This window comes from Ipomoea nil, unplaced genomic scaffold, assembly GCF_001879475.1.
Source record: "Ipomoea nil cultivar Tokyo-kokei standard unplaced genomic scaffold, Asagao_1.1 scaffold0407, whole genome shotgun sequence".
In the NCBI taxonomy this organism is placed as follows: Eukaryota; Viridiplantae; Streptophyta; class Magnoliopsida; order Solanales; family Convolvulaceae; genus Ipomoea; species Ipomoea nil.
The window spans coordinates 1-15327 of record NW_017616835.1 but is presented as its reverse complement, the minus strand read 5'-3'; the positions used below and the strand labels follow the sequence as shown (position 1 = coordinate 15327).

The 15327-nt window shown below is 37.4% G+C and overlaps 1 long non-coding RNA gene across 1 annotated transcript; it reads right to left on the bottom strand.

Annotated features, from left to right (window-relative positions):
- Positions 1–13066: 13066 nt before the first annotated feature.
- LOC109172122 lies at positions 13067–14166 on the bottom strand. Its single transcript, XR_002052689.1, has 3 exons — positions 14124–14166; positions 13408–13461; positions 13067–13308 (listed from the first exon to the last, which is right to left on the bottom strand). It is a non-coding gene; the product is annotated as an uncharacterized LOC109172122 (long non-coding RNA).
- Positions 14167–15327: the final 1161 nt, after the last annotated feature.

The window sequence follows — 15327 nt, the reverse complement described above, 5'->3', positions numbered from 1 at the left end:
TTTCCTTCTCCTCTTTAGTTACCCGGATTATTGGGTATTCGGACACAAAACTCTCGTCCTCCATAGCATCATCGTCAGAAACAATTTCAGGTTGAGGATGGGAGATTACCTCTTTCCGGCCCCATGCATTGATTGGAGTCGCGACGGGAGTCTTCCACTGGTCCGGCGACATCAGTTCATCTCCTGTTGGGGTTTCTTGCGCCGCATCCACAGAGGATTGACGCAAAGGACTTTCCAGTTGACCTCTCAATCTTTTTGGCTTTCTGGTGCTCCTTTCCAACAAATCTTGGTCCTCCGGCGACCGATGGGTCGCCGCAGGAGAGGACAGTTCCGAGAGAATTCTGGTCATGCCCAAGCGTTAATCTCTGTATACACTTGATTATGTATTGCGATATGATTAATTTGGTTGTGTGCATGTACTTATTAACGAAAGCACGCATGTGTTCCAGACTGCCAGCAAAGGAAGAGTGTCATGTTATTTGTGGGAAATCATTTGGGACATGATTGTGAGACTAGGTGTCCATGTAAAAAATGCTTAAACAGAACATTCATAAATCAAATCATGGTCTATATGCATTTGCGCCAAAATGAAATAGCAGATACATATTGCACACGTTGGATATTCCATGGAAAGCCTCCAATTTTTCAAGAACCAAGTAATAATGGTTCTCAGGTTGAGTATGATGATTCTGATGATGAAAACTTAGATGGAGTCTATGAGTTCTTAAATGAATATGGAAATTTTGTAAACTTCAACTCACAGTTAAATCCCAATACTCACAGTGATGAAGTTGATAATTTTGAGAACATATTGAGAGAAGCAAAACAAGAATATAATATCCAGGTTGCACTAAATTAAATTCTCAAAATTCTCGATCATTAACTGTGAAGTTGCTTCCTTTGAAGGTGTATAATAATTGGAGCAATAAATCATTTGACATGTTGCTTGAATTGCTAAAAGAATGCTTACCTGATGGCAATATACTTCCACATTCTCACTATGAGTCTAAGGCTATGCTACGTAACTTGGGATTGAGATACACAAATATTCATGCATGAAAATATGATTGTGTGCTATTTAGGAAGGAATTAGAGACCGATGATTGTTGGGATTGTTATGCTGTGCAACCGTGTGCACCATGCATGGTGCACACGGGTCTAGTATAGATTCATAATTTCTATACTGTAAATTCATAACTTCTATTCTGTAGATTCATAAACTCTATACTGTAGATTCATAATTTCTAAACCGTAGATTCATAATTTAAATACAGTAGATTCATAATTTCTGTACTGTAGATTCATAATTTCTATACTGCAGATTCATAATTTCTGTACTGTAGATTCATAATTTCTAAACTGTATAGTTATCAAATTATGAACATATACTTATGTGATTTGTGAATACAGAGTTCAACAATTGGGAATATGAACATCGAAAATTATGAACATATAGATTTATAATTATGAACATATATTTAAAAAAAAATTTGAATCTACAGTATAGATTTTATGAATCTATAATATAGAAATTATGAATCTAGACCCGTGTGCACCATGCATGGTGCTCACGGTTGCACAACATAATTGATTGTTGTCCTATATGCGGTACTTCTAGATGGAAAGTCAAGGGTGTGTGCGATTTTTGAAGGAATTAGAGACAGATGAATGTTGTCCTATATGTGGTACTTCTAGATGGAAAGTCAATGGTGGTAAAGGAAAAAATATTCCTCGTAAGATATACTAAGGTACTATCCTCTAAAACCTACGCTTCAAAAATTGCTTATGTCAAAAAAAAAAATTGCAAATGATATGAGGTGGCATAAGGAAAGACGAATTGACTATGGTGAGTACTAACGTCATCCGGCTGATTCTGGGCTTGGAAAGATTTTGAATCAGTGTTGCAAAAATCCTGCCTAGGTACTAATTAATCGGCGCCTAAGCGCTAGGCGCTGGCCGATCGCCTAGCGTATCATCATAATCGGTGGTCTAGGCGACTCGGCCGCCTAAGCGCCGACTAAGCCTCATAGGCACCGACTCGGTCGCCTAATTGGCCGATTAGCTATTGTTCCATTCTTTTTTAAATTGGTTATTTCACTCAAAACGACATCGTTTTGAACGAAATAACCCTAAATTGTTCAAACTCTAGATGTTTTTAAGGTTAATATTTACTATTTTAGTATTAACTATTAAAGTATTAAATAGTTTATAGTTATCATGACCTTGTCTACCGTGCCACAAACACGAAGACCCAACCAGGCAAGACCAATCAATAGTATTCTTATTAATTATGGTTATTACACCAAACTTATAGCCCAATTAGTAATTAACCATTGCCTTTATTCCAAATCTAGACAAAACCTTGTCTTAAACCACAGTAGTGACAACTTTATAAATCATTACACCATTACTCGCAAGTTAGGTGGTTCGAGATTTATTTTGTTGTCCCAACACTTTCGTCATTTGTCACAAATTAATTTCATAGTAGTACAATTTGGTATCTTTAATCAAGTTAATTTTCACACAATTAACAAGATTATATCAACCAAATTTTCCAACTAGTTGAATTAAGCTTATATAATCATATTAAGAATATTATTTAAAATATTCAATACACTTGAGCTTTGACGCTCACGATTATATAGTCATCCCAATTTTGACAAATTGACTATACTTGAAATCTAGAACTGAAGTCTTTTACGAAATTTCAACCATGCAACACGTTTGTTACATACCACTATGGCCGTTAAGCCATTCAAGCATTTTCCATGGAATTTCTTCTTGAAGTCCTTTCTTCCCAAAGGCAACAAATGGATAACAGATTCCACTTGAAAGGCATCACTCAGGATCATTCCTTCGTCAACTTGACTTAGGACGATCCCGGATCCACCATCTTGTATTCAAGTAATCGGCAAACGACAAACATTTTTGCCTTAGCGTCATCACTATTATACTTCAGGTCAAAAGATTCCCACAACGAGTCACACAAACCATTCAAAACATAGTTTCGGCATAGGAAAACCAAATATTTCCAAATTCTTACTATGCTAACGGTTTGAGCGTTAGACTCATGTTCCTTTCCACTAGGAACCATCTCGGTCAAGAACCATGACATGCCGAGAATCATTAGGTTGTACAACATTCCCAATTGCCACCCTTCGAAATTCAACTGCTAGAATTTCCACGATCTTTCGACCAAACCACAAGGTACCGTCCCATGTACCTTCATCGTAGGGATATACCCTTTGATGCCACCACCGATCTCCGAACCAAGTTCACCGGGGTTTCGGATTGTGCAACCACGTTGCCGATCCGACCATTTGAATGTGCACCACGAGCAACATTTACGGTTCCACCGCTCGTGGAATCCATATATTTTATCACCAAAAAAATTAATCAGTTTTAAGATGGTTGGATATTGGTGAATAAATCGATACAAAATATATATATATATATATATATATATATATATATATATATATATATATATATATATATATATATATATATATATATTTGTCCCGAAAAATGCAATTTCATTTATAGAAAATTAATTCCAACCAATTTTGGTACGAAACTAAAATTACATATATATACAACGTATATATGGTAACCAAATAGGGATTTATTTTATCAAAAATAATCCCACCACAACTTGTACGAAACTAGTACAAGTGATTTAATCCTCACGAGATTAATCCCACCGCTTGGTACGAAACCAAGAACAAAAATAAAACAAGAGACGAGTTTCTAACCTGAGGTTTTAACCCAACGAGAAGAAAGAAGAAGCAGAGGAAGCCTGAGTCTTGTGTACACACACTCTCCTTAAAACCGATTCGTCACCTCCCGAGGGTGCTAGGAGCGTTGTGGCGTCAATCTTCCAGGATAAAACGGACTACGACTTTGGCGTTCGAGCACTCCAACCCAAAGTCCGGTGAACTAGAACACAAGCTGAGCACTCCGATGTTTTACGGAAGATGTTGGCAGAACAACTTTTCTCTTGTAAATGGGATGAGAGATGAGAGAAAACAAAAGAAAGATTTTGAGAGTTTCAACAAGAATGTTTTAAAAAACTATCTGCCAATATCCTAAGCTATTTGTAGGGAAGAGTGAATAATTAGCCTTATAATGACCATTAACCAACCATAAATTCAATTTAATAATTGGATAATAATGTTTGAAACGGTCGTACTTATTATCATAATAATACCAACGGTCACGAACTTAATACGCGATTAATTCGTACCGACCATAGCGACCTGTTTCAAAATATCTGAGTGACCGAGAAGTCCGTACAAACCTGAAGGTTTAATGAATTAGGACCGGAAACCACACCCGAGTGGTCCGCAAGCACCGAAACGTTGCAGCACGAAAGTAGCTCACGAAAGGAGAGCACGAAAGAGCTCACAACTCCAACTTTCAGAATGAAACTAAAGCTTAAAATTAAGATTTCAATTTGCATGCACTTTCGTCCAGCATGAAAGCATAGCACCAAAGGTGCTAAAATCACAAATTCACAATTAATCTTTCAAAGCTTAACTCTACTTAAGCTTATAAACCCAACTTTCGTGTAATGCAACGAAAGTTATTAAAATGCTTAAGTTTTTGACTTCTCTCAAATTGATTCACTTTGAGAATCAATTTCTCATTCACCTATTACCAATTTTGAGCGTACATTATATCTAATTCTTTGTCTCACTACGAAGAACCTGGATCCACTTTGACCCAACTCAAATCGGAAGTGGATCCCACATATATTTGTACCACAAAATAGTCACTCAAAATGCCATTTTTAGCTAAAAATTCCAACAGAAAGTACTTGAGAGATTCAAAATGGATTAAGCTAAGCCAGTGAATACAACCTCTTGGTATGCATTTCAAGTTGAGCAAGAAGCAATGTGCTTCTAGTGAGAAAGAGAAGAAGAAATGCAAAGAGTTCCTTATTCCTCAGCTGTTGGTAGTTTGATGTATGCGATGGTATGCACAGGTGTGACAACCCAAAATTTAATTTTATAAATCCAGTTTTAAGAAATTCCAAAATAGCCATTTTCACTCCATTAATTTTTTGTAGATAAATTGGTGTTTGAATAAGTTATTTTGAGTTATATTTTAAATTAATTCAACACCGAAACTTATTTTAATTCCAAAACCATAAATTTTCGGGTACTTCGCGTACCAAGTTTTAAACTGAGAAACCTATCTGAGTGAGACCAGGTGAAACCTGAACCAAGTGTTTGTTTAGAAATCATCTTTGGAAAAATAAATTTATACCCCAAACAATTTAAAAATCATCTTTCTAGTCTATGGTTCATGAAGCTTGGTGAACCACATTCCTCCAAAAACCTTTCCCTGATTCATCTTTTGGCTAAGCAAATTACCATTTTGCCATCCACCAATCATTGTTGAGCTTCCTAGGGTTTTATGCCTATATATATTAGAGAGACATCAGACATTTGCCTCTTGATTCCCAACCTTGTCTTCCCCAAAACTTTGCAAGAGAACCAAAAGAAAACATAGTAAGTTTTCCCTTCCTCTATTCATCCATTTTCCATCTAGCTTCCACTCCTTATCCTTCAATCTCTGAGGTTCTAGTTCTTAAGAGTTGTTGTGTGGTTTGCTTGTGGACTCTAGGTGGCGAAGGAGGTAGTAGCTAGCTTGGGAAGAAGGAGGAATCGCAACAAGAAGAAGAAGTCTACAAGGTATAACCTCATGGACTCCCACTTTAGATTTTGGCTCTGTGAAGCCTTGTTTCTTAGGTAGAAATGATAGATTTTTGATGTGTTTGAGCTATGAGGTGATCTGTTACTTGTCTATGATGTGTTGTTAATGTTTTGGATGTGTTGGAGTTGTGTGATTGATTGCAGATGAAAATAGATCATCTGGTGCACAGACAGTGTGTACCAGTGAAGCAACGGCCCTAGCCAACGGCCCAACAAGGAGACCGTTGGCTAGAGATGTGGTCGGCCGGGCCTAGGGAACGGCCTAGGAGAGGGCCGTTGCCTAGGGCCGGCAAGCTAACAGCCTGAGGGGGCGAGCCATGCTGAGCCCCGCCCTATGGTCCCTGAGTTATCTCTGTGCAGTGGCCGGGCCCTTGTGGCTCAGCTACGTGTCGTTTCGGGCCAGGTGTTACGGGCCCTTGTGGCTCGGTACCTCGGGGCCGTCTCGACGCACGTTTTGGCTTTGATTTTGTTGAATTTGGATTAGAAATGAGCATATTATGATGGATTTAGTGATGAAATTGCTTCACAGTATGATTTGTTTGAGTTCATTGTATTAGGAATTGCTTTGTTTTATTCCCCTGATGCTATTTGAGTATTAAATAGAGAAGCATGAACACCTTGTTAATAAGAATTGTTAGAAAAGCATGACTAGAATGTGTTGTATGTTCAATGAAATTTGAGGTCTATTTTGATTATAGAAATATACAGAGTTTGATATGTTGCAAACCAAGCATGTTGTTGTGTTCTTGAGAGATCACTGTGATATTTAATTTGAAGCATGTTGTACAGTAAATTGCATTCCAAGTAAATCATGTTTTAAAAGTGCATAAGTGGCCAACGTGAGCCTAATTATTATTTTCCAAAAATCTCATTCCACGTAGAGAATCTTTATCTTATCTTTGAGAATGAGTTGAGAAGTATGTGCATGTCTATTGCATAAGTAAAGTGTTGCATATATGAGATGCATGAGCGATATATCTATATATATCTATGGTGAGTAAAACCTTGTTTTGGAGGACCCGTTTAGACTACGTCCTCTAGGAAGAAAGTTATGGTCATTGCGGTCTCGGTATATGTGACGCGGTGTATTCCCACGTTACGAGGTTGGAAACTGCCCGCCAGGCTTGGAATCTTGGTCAGGGGGTGTGCACGCTAAAAGTTTGATACCTGATTCCACAAAGTTTGAGCATAGAACCAAAAGAGTGGTTCGGTGGACGAGATGAGTATTAGGCCGGCTAGACGCCGTTCCTGGATAGGTTCATTCACGATACGGTGAAGTTCCTACCTCGTCCATTTGTAAAGAAAGCGAGTCATTGCGACTCTAAGAAAAGAAAGAAAGAAAGCGAGTCATTGCGACTCTAAGAAACGAAAGAAAGAAAGCGAGTCCTTGTGGCTGTAAGAAACCTCCACAGAAAAGTTTTCTATTTTACAAGCGAGTGTTGAGTATACTTTAATACTGCACGGGATTGCATTTGAGTTTTGTGACACCCCAAAAATCCACATTCAATCCATGGATTAATTGAGTAATTAATCCTATTTTATTTGAAGAATTAATTCCTAAAATCCTGATTTTTAATACTCAAGGACTAGTATTTGACTAGTCAACCTTAAAGTTATGTTGTACCTTGAGCTTTGAGGGGAGTTCCCTTGTTCCTTACACTTTCTAAAGGTTAGTAAGGGTATCCTTGACTTTTCACCAAGAGTTAGTACTGTAACCTAACCTAGAAGACTTCTTCATTTCATTCCTTACATTTCCTAGAAATTAGCTCTACCTTCTCTTTAGAAAGGTGAGTAGCTTATTCTCCAAGTTAAGTTGAGACCCTTGTCAAGATTCCAAGATTTGCTACCAAGATTCAACCTTTCACCTATTTGGGCATCTAGGAGGGTAAGATCTAAGTCCATCTTGTGCTTTTGGTTTCATCTTAGTTGTCTTTTTCTTAAAGGTAGGATCTTTATGATCTTTTGGTTTAATCTTGAAGTGGGTTTGGAAAGTAAGCCCTGTGGGGAGCTTGTTGTGGTGTAAAGTGAAGTCTTTTGGTCTACAAGAGGTAACCCATGATCTACAAAACCTATTTTGCTTACCTATATGTGATTTCTTGGATTCTACTTGTGTTTTGCTATGAAATGTGAGGGTTTATGCATTTGTCTTGTGATATTACATATCTAGAGCTTGTGTTTAGGGTTCCTTTGTGCCATTGCTTGGAAGGTGTTCCCGTGGGCGGAACCACGGGTGGGGCACTACCCGTGGGTCCACCCGCGGGTACATGGTTGATGTTGTGATGGGATTTGTTCCCCGTGATCCGTTTGACTCGGTATTTGATCTTTTGACTTCCCGATGTTCTTTTGTGGAACTATTTGAGTGTCTTCTTGATGTTTCGTATGTCTAGAACTATATGGTAGGTATCCATGTAGGACTTTGGTGTCTTGAATCGTGCTAAGTGTTCAACATTGTGTTTCGTTGAACCGTGATGAGTCTTGTGTGTTCTTCAGAACTACGTTTGGTTTACCCGTTTGATAAGCATGCTAGTTCGATGTTTAAATGATAGCGTGTGTGTTGTTTGTACCTTCCGTTTGGTTGATGATAACTTGTGTTATTCATCGTTGTTGTTGGGGCTGTGACCCATTCCTTGATTGAGTATGGTTTCATATCTTCGTTGTGATCCGTTGATTGATTCCTGTTGTGGTGTGATGCGTGTGTGGCTTTACCTGGATTGCACGATTAGTGGTATGGGACACTAGTCACCAAGGTATTTCAGCGGTCCTCGTGGTGGCCGTGACGTTATTATGGAGTTGTGGCCTTTGTGTAAGGTTCACGTTTTATGGGGGATAACATGTGTTATCCGGGCATGTGTGCCATGTGTGTACGGTACCTTGTGTACAGGGGTCGTTGGTGGGGGACGACGGTCCCGGGGGAATAAGGTTGGACTTGGTTGTACAGGGGTCCTGGAGGTAATGGTTGAAAGAAGATATAAGGTTGGGGGTAGCCATAAGGTTGGAACAGGGCATAAGGAAGGCATACCAACTCGTGATGGGTGATGTCGCGAGGGCTATTGTAGCCGGTGTTGTGTGTTCTTCTCTCGTGACGTGTGTAGTCACGGAGGCATGTGTTGCTTTGGCATGTGTTGCCGGTTGTGTGAGTCTTATCCTTTGGCGTTGTGCTTGTCGGGTTTTGATCTATTGAGTGATCATGGATCATGCCTTGACTCTTTTGTGAGTCGTGTTGTTCTTGTGGTCTTGGGATGTGTTCCCGTGTTGTTTGTTGAGAGTGTTGAGTCTTATGTTGGCTTTGACTCTTGGTTTTACACTTATATATATGTATTCCGTTTCGAAAATGGTTTTACAGCTTATACCTTACCTATTTATGTTATTTCACATGTATTGGTGGGTTACCAGCATTATTCGCTGACCGGGCGTCGTCCCATGTTTATCTTTATAATCTTTCAGGTGATGTTTAGACGAGCGCGATGTCTAGTGCCTGGTAGTTTAGTGTCTTTCCCTTGTTTTTGGCCTGTGAGCCGATGTAGTGATAGACTTATGGATTTTGGGATAGTTGTGTACACAATGCAGATTTGACCGCCGTAGCGTTTATCATTGTTGGTAAACGTGGCATAACACCCCCGTTTGGATTTGCTTTTATCCAGTTACCTTTTTATCTTCCGCTGTGCTAGTGTTTTGTTGTGTTATCTTCATGTGTTAAGGCTGTTGTTATAGCTTGTTTTAGAGGGGTGTTACAAGTTTAGTATTGCATGAGATTGCATTTGAGTATAGTATTGCACGAGATTGCATTTGAGTATAGTATTGCACGAGATTGCATAATGAGAATGTTTGCACTAGATTGCATAATGAGTATGATTAATCGGTATTGTATATTGAGCATGATTGCTTTAGTTGCATTTTGATGTCTTATATATCTAGTTTGCAAGATGTGATCTTGATAGCATGAAGATAATTTCGTATTGATTGATAGCATGAGTTCGTTATGACGAGTTTTATTATGAGAAATATGTGTTAGAGTATTTATGTTGATGAGTTATTTATCGTTGAAGCATGCCTGTTGATATTATAGGTTGCAAGCATGTAGAGAAAGTCTGTGATGTAACTAAAGTTGTCTAAGTGTTGAGATTGTTTGATTGAGTTTGTGAACAAATGTTTTTCCAAAGTATATACTATAGTACTTTACAGGGTTGAGTGTGGTTATACTTAGCTTCGTACTAATGGGTGTTTTCCTACTTGTCTACGTGTTGTTTTGCAAAACCCCTTTCAGGTGGGCCTAGCGTTTGGGAGATGATCGAGTTTGACTAGCTTAGTAGATCTAGTAGTCTAAACTCTCTTTGTTATTATGATGTTTATTTAATGGTTTATAGACTTATTGAAAATGTGCCGTGAATCTTGAATTTAAATTAAAACTTAACGTTCTACTTGGTTTTTAAATAATCAATTAACGTACCATTTTAATTGTGTCAGTTTATGTTAATACGATAAACATAAAGAATTAAAAGGTAAGAAATAAAAACCAGGAACACAAAGAAATGATCACGCAGTTCGGAGCTCCTTCTCCTACGTCTGCGGGGCAACCCACGTCTGTCCAATCCACTATAGATGTTCACTAAAAAGAGTATTACAATAGGTAAGTACAAATGGCCCTCAGCCATTACCACTACAACACCTTCCTAACATCTACTCAGGATTCTACGTGCATGCCGTGACGATCTTCAACCGAAGCTTCAGCTATACCAGGTACTGTCTGTGCAGTCCAGATTAAACTACAATAATATAATCAGATTAATTTGATAACTTTATAGAGAATCCTTTCACTGAGAATAGTAGTTCCAAATCAGCAACTCTCCTCATTGGGGTGGCTTCCTTTTATAGTAAAATATTAATCCCACTTTGATCCACATAATTAGCATCCCATCCACATAATCAGCATCATATAATCTTCAATGAACCACAACCACACATTTGATTTGGAAGCCTCATTATGTGTACTGTATTGCTGACTTCCTTCATTTTCAATCTTAATATCACCAATTAATTGTAGCCATTCAAATTAATTATTAGTTGATGGAAAATGGTCAAAGAGTATAACATAAAGTATTTCACATTAAATAATTCTAACCCTTTAATAATTAAATTAGCCAATTTATATTAAGGGTTTGTTTACATGTATCATTTATACACTTACACTTATGATGTTTATGTTTGGTGATAGACACCGGGGTGTTTCTCCCCTTTACGACTTTAATTAAGTATTGCTATGTTATTGTGATTTAATGAGTTAGTTCCATCCTTAGCCTGTGCAATCACCGTGGAGATGTGGTTGTGGCGGTGACATCTCCACTAGTTTATTAGTTAAGATTGTTTATTCGTTGCTTAGTTTATATTAATGTTGGTTTAGAATTGTAATTAAGTTTAAGAAAAGTGAGAAGTTACAACAGGACCAGATATCGCTCATGCAGTGGGTATTGTTAGCAGATTTCTTTTAAATTCAGGGAAAGAACATTGGGATGCTGTTATGTGGATTCTGAGATATCTTCGGGTTACTTCAAGTCTGAGTTTGTGTTTTGGTATAGGGAAACCTATTCTTACCGGATATACTGATTCAGATATGGCTGGAGACATTGATACGAGGAAATCTACTTCAGGCTATCTGATTACCTATGCAGGGGAGCAGTTTCGTGGCAATCAAGATTGCAAAAGTGCATTGCTTTGTCTACCACTGAAGCTGAGTTCATAGCATCTGTTGAGGCCAATAAAGAAATGCTATGGATGAAGAAGTTTATTCAGGAGCTCGGGTTTGTCCAAGACAAGTATGTGCTCTATTGTGATAGTTAGAGTGCAGTTCATCTTGCAAAGAACTCCACGTTCCATTACAGGTCAAAACGTATTGACGAAAGATATCGTTGGATTAGAGATATCTTCGAGTGCAAGATGCTTGAACTTGAAAAGATTCATACTGATGATAATGCGTCTGACATGATGAACAAATCGTTGCCAAGAGGAAAGTTTGAGGTGTGTTGCTCTATCGCCGGGATAGCGATATCTTCCACATAGTTGGGAGGGGAGATTTGTTGGGATTGAGCTTCCTTCTTGTGTGGTAAATAGCTCAATTTGGACCAAGCCAATTTATATTCACTATAATATATTTGTTAGCTTGATGGAAAAGTTTGCTGACAAATTATTTGGAGAATGGGATATGGGTAGAAGTTGGAGCAGAAAGTTGGAGAGAAGGAATTTGGGTGGAAGTTGGAGCAAAAGTTGATGGGATGAGGTTTGAAGATAATTTCCCTTCACTTCTTTCCCATATTTCCTTTCTATGTCGGCAGAACCTATCTATAAAAAGGGGATGCAATGCTCATTCTTAATGAGAGAGAATTCCACATCTTTCACAAGCTTCCACATAATTCCATTTCGACAGTTTTGATAGAGAAGGAAGAAAAATCTTATTTTTCTTATCTCTTCGGCAGAGGCATCAAAAGAAAAGAAAATTCAATTTTTCTTTCTTCCTTTTTCACGACAGTTCCTAGCTCTTGGGTATTATCTTCATCAAATACTTTGAGGTCAGCTTGTATTTATTCCTAATCTCGTAATATTTGTATTCATTTCTAGTCGGTTCTGTGATTTTCATTTGTCACAATATATATATGTTCGTTGTACCTCTCCAATTTTTGTTTGACTATTACAATGTATACAAATTGGAGGTATAAGTGCTTTCCAACTTGGAATCTTATAAAAAATGGCTAATCCGCTTATTTTTTGAAATATATTTTTATATTATAATATTTATATATTGATTTGTATAATATAAAAATTCAACCTTTAATTTCACATGTAACAAACTAAGCTCTTTTCCAACATACTATATATATAAATGTATATTATATTGATTCAATTCTTTATAACGAGACTATTCATGAATCATACAAATATATAATTATAAAACATAACGTATGTAATATATATATATATATTTTTGAAAGCTAACGTATGTAATTATTATGTTTAAAAATGACAATGGCACTGTTTGGTAAGATGATTGTGTTAATTAGAGGGTAACATTGGCTTGTTAGCTGATAGTTGTTTGGTATAATTTCTTTCTCAAAAAGCTAATTGGAAAAGTTGCTTGTAGTAACTTTTTAAATTTTAGCCTTATGGAGTTGCAAAAAGCTAATTAACCAAATATTTATATTGATATTTTAACTAAAACAAACAATTAATAGTGGTCATATAAGTCAAAATTGACCTATAGGCCAATTTTTTTACCAAACAGGCCTATACGAAATGATCATTTAAAACGTAGGACTCATTGATAAAAAGTAAGCAATGTATGCTATTTCAATTAAAGATTGACCAAAAATTTAATTACATTATCATGAATCATATACAAATATATAATTATTAAACATAATGTATTGAAATTATTATGTTTGAAAATGATTTGTATATTCAGTTTAATGGTGGGCAATCACTCAGCTCCCTCAATACATATACTTCCTAAACAGCACCGGCAACAACGTTCCTATGGTTGATTGAGATATACTGTCCTTCCATTCAGTGGTTGCAGTGGCCTTGCATTTTCCTCATAACCCTAAACAACAAATTCAAAACATCAAATATTTGTACCATTCTATGTATATATGTGTCACATATTAAATCTATCTAGATAGATGCATAATTCAGTACTTACATCATCAACAGCTTCCTTTAATAAGTTTATCTGTTCCTGTGATACTGTCTTTACCTACAAAATCCAACAATTTATCATTACTGTGTGAATGAGAGAAAGAGATACATGCATATTTAATTTTCTTGGAATATGAAAAAACTCCGCAGTCACTATTTGATGGTGTGCATATATCCCGCTTTATGATCCTTGTCGGTCAAAGAACCAACCTAGGTTGCCCATAGCTAGGTAACCAGCCCAGCAAGGTTGTCCATATATAGCTAGGTAAACCCAGCCCAACTAGGTTGCCATATATAGCTAGGTAAACCAATCCAGCTAGGTTGTCAATAGTTGGGTAAACCAGCCCAGCTAGGTAGGTTGCCAATAGCTAGGTAAACTAGCCCAGCTAGGTAGCCCATGCCCATGGCTAGGTAAACCAACCCAGCTAAATTGCCCATATATAGCTAAATAAACCAACCAACAAGATTGGCCCATATATAGCTAGGTAAACCAACTCAACTAGGTTGCCAATAGCTAGGTAAACCAACCTATAGCTAGGTTGCCGATATATAGCAAGGTAAACCTGCCCAGCTAAGTTGGCAATAACTAGGTAGACCAGCCTAGATTGCTCATAGTTAACCGGCTCAAACAAAGAAGGTTGAGATTCAAACTCGTGACCTTGTGGTTATATCCTTAGTCATCTTGGTTGGGTGTTGGGAGGTTAAGGTTAGGATACAGACCTCTTTGGTTACTGTCCAGATGACACCCTGTGAGCATGGTGGGTAGTGAGGGAACCAATGAATCTGTAATATTTCTTGCCCTCATATGTGATCTTTCCTGGATTAAGGGCGCCTAAAGCTTTACCATTGCGATCAACTTGCCTGATGCTGTTCAGCAACTGGAGTGGAACCAAGAAATTAATTAATGTATATAAGATCAATTCAATTATATTGTATATATATATATATATATATATATATATATATATATATATATATATATTGAATGGTACTTACTTGTCCAAGGAACTTATCAGGTTTTCCTATTTTGTATAAGATGGAGACAGCAGCAAATTCATCTTTTGCACTCCTATGAACCAGATGAATCTCCATATCAACCTTTTTGCCGTTCACAGTGTTCTCAGAGGGAGTATGCCAGTGGCATTGTAACATGAAGTAATCGGTACCGTTAATGATAATCTTTCCGGCATCACCTGTCCACTGGATCTGCATGCATGCAACAATTTATTATATAATGACCCGGGATATATGTAGATAAACTAAGTCATAAATTATAAGTGTAAAATAGTATGTAAATGAATTGTAATAATATTGGTGGATTAATGTAAGAATATTAGCTAGACAAGACAATGGACTTCGAAGGCCAACCCTAGCTAGGTTCCCAATCTTGGGTCTGGGTCACCTATCCCGATCCGAATCATTATCTTGGTCCAAGTCATCTTCTTGGACAGAGATCCTGGGCTATTGGATTCCAAATCTCCATTTGAGTAGTTTTCGATATCTCTATCAGTTACAAAATCGATCTAAATCCAACAAAACTAAAACTATTTGGAACTAATTAATTACCTGAAGAGCATGGCCTTTGTTGATGATTATAGCCCTCAGACGATTTGTAACGTCGAATCAACTCCCCAAATTTGGAGGTAACCTTAACAGTGGAGTCATCAATATTAATGGAGACTGCATGTTACCAGCATTGCAGACTGTATAATTTGTGTGAAGTTTTCCCCATTTCCCTGGGCCATTCTCAGCTCCACTAATATAGGTAAATTTGGTTCCCTCACTCTCACTGGCTAAGGAGATGGTTTGTGATGAGAGGAAAAGGATTGAGATGATGAGGAGGATGAGTGGATTGCCCATTATTTCAGACCTTCAAAACTTGCATTGACAACAATATAGTTTTGAAGGCCGGATTGAAGAAATT